The 2,500-nt window shown below is 37.4% G+C and overlaps 1 protein-coding gene across 5 annotated transcripts in view; it reads left to right on the forward strand.

Moving 5' to 3' along the window:
* The window catches only part of LOC115223663, a 125,471-nt gene that overhangs the window by 94,237 nt on the left and 28,734 nt on the right, over nt 1–2,500 (forward strand). For all 5 annotated transcript variants that reach the window (XM_036512341.1, XM_036512343.1, XM_029794336.2 and 2 more), the window contains one exon: nt 1,396–1,540. The gene's annotated coding sequence lies outside the window, so the exon portion shown is untranslated. The remainder of the gene's footprint in view (nt 1–1,395; nt 1,541–2,500) is intronic.

A 2,500-nucleotide genomic window follows, 5' to 3' on the forward strand; every position in this document is an offset into this window, starting at 1 on the left:
GAATAGACTACACTTCCAAGAATCGCATGAAGCCTATTGGGGTCATCGTGTTGCAAAGGATTGTAATTCATTTCTAATTCATTCATCTTTTTATCAACTACTAAATCTGTATGTGTGTGTGTGTGTGTGTGTGTGTGTGTTGTGTGTGTGTGTGTGTGTGCGTGTATGTATTCACACACACACCACACTATAACTGAAAGTCTCCAAAACAGTTTGATAGATACAGATATATATATACATATACATCATCATCATCGTTTAACGTCTGTTCTCCATACTAGCATGGGTTGGACGGTTCGACCGGGGATCTGGGAAGCCAGAAGGCCGCACCAGGCTCCAGTCTGATCTGGCAGTGTTTCTACAGCTAGATGCCCTTCCTAACGCCAACCACTCTGTGAGTGTAGTGGGTGCTTTTTACGTGCCACCTGCACGGAAGCCAGTATATATATACATATATATATTCATATACATATATATATATATATATATAATATATATATATATATATATATATATATATATATATATATTTATTTATTTATTTATATTTATATATATATCATCATCATCATCGTTTAATGTCCGCTTTCCATGCTAGCATGGGTTGAACGAATTTGACTGAGGGCTGGCGAACCAGATGGTTGCACCAGGCTCCAATCTTCATCTGGCAGAGTTTCTACAGCTGGATGCCCTTCCTAACACTAACCACTCCGAGAGTGTAGTGGGTGCTTTTTATGTGCCATATATTACATATATATATACAGCAAATAAGAAAACAGAGAGGATATAAAATCAGCAGACATCAGCCGGTAAACATTCTAGTATGTCTATTTATTCAAATGTATTGGATGAATACACACACATGAATGAATGGTACAGATTAGTGAGTGGAAAAAAACTGGTAACTGCATAAACAAGGCTGTGAATACATGTAAGCATATAGAAGCAAATGAGCAAATTGGCAAAAAGCTAAATGGGTGTGCAGGTGCTTGTTCCTTACAGCTGTTTCTGCCAAGAGGCAACAAAATCTTCCAGATTATCTTCATCTTTTCAGTGTAAATGCAGGGATGAGCAGACAAATTTTCCTTGTCCTTTAGCCCCAAAATTAGCCCGAATCAAGCAATCTTATGATCAAGATCTTCCAGATGTGACCATCCAATTTTACTGTCTTTTTTTTCTTTTTTTATTAGACACAAATACACAAGTGTATCTAGGCATTTTTAAAAAGGTTTTTCAAAGATTCATGTAGATCTGGCTGCTATTTCCAGTAAATTGAATAACCACATAATGGCCACCTTGTTGACTTGCATCACTTTTTGTATGAATTTTTTTGTATTTTGCTTTTTCCTTGTGTTTGGTGAAATTCTCAAAACAATACATTTCTATTTATTTCAGAAAAACCGTGTTGTATTCTGTATTTGTGAAAATACACAACAGATACTTCAAAGTGAATCTTACTATCGCAACCCAAGACATCCACATTTGTGCTCATTTATGGACATTTTTGCATGAGGACCAACTAAAACTTCAAATCTAAAAGGTAAGCATATATGTATACTCTTTTACTCTTTTACTTGTTTCAGTCATTTGACTGTAGCCATGCTGGAGCACCACCTTTTGCCGAGTAAATCAACCCCAGGACTTATTCTTTGTAAGCCTAGTACTTATTCTATCGGTCTCTTTTGCCAATCCACTAAGTTACAGGGACGTAAACACACCAGCATTGGTTGTCAAGCAATGTTGGGGGGACAAACACAGACACACAAACATATACACACACATACACATATATATACATACATATATACGACGGGCTTCTTTCAGTTTCCATCTACCAAATCCACCCACAAGGCTTTGGTTGGCCCGAGGCTATAGTAGAAGACACTTGCCCAAGGTGCCATGCAGTGGGAATGAACCCAGAACCATGTGGTTGGCATGCAAGCTACTTACCACACAGCCACTCCTATGCCTATAAGTATATGTATTATATTTTATTTTATAATATATGTATTAATATTTTATAAGCTTAAAGTTCATAAGCAATCACCAGGCAATGAGTAAAGAAAATAGTCTAAAATAGGGGCATATAAGCCCTCACGGAAAGAAAGTAGGGTTTTCGTATGCATTGGACACCAACCCACAGCTCTTTGTTTTCAAGACAAGTGTGTTACCATTACGCATATAAGAACCCTATTTTTTCTGTCGAGGGCTTATATGCCCCAATATTACACTATTTTCTTTAGTCATTGCATGGTGATCGCTTATAAGCTTTAAGCTTATGAAATACTCTTTTCTACTAAAGGCACAAGGCCCGAAATTTTGGGGGAGTTGGTGGGGGCCAGTTGATTAGATCGATGTTGGTGTGTTTACATCCCTATAACTTAGCAGTTTGGCAAAAGAGACCAATAGAATATGTACTAGGCTTACAAAGAATAAGTGCTGAGGTTGATTTGTTAGACTAAAAAGGTAGTGCTCCAGCATGGCCGCAGTCAAATAACTG

This window comes from Octopus sinensis, linkage group LG23, assembly GCF_006345805.1.
Source record: "Octopus sinensis linkage group LG23, ASM634580v1, whole genome shotgun sequence".
Classification (NCBI taxonomy): Eukaryota; Metazoa; Mollusca; class Cephalopoda; order Octopoda; family Octopodidae; genus Octopus; species Octopus sinensis.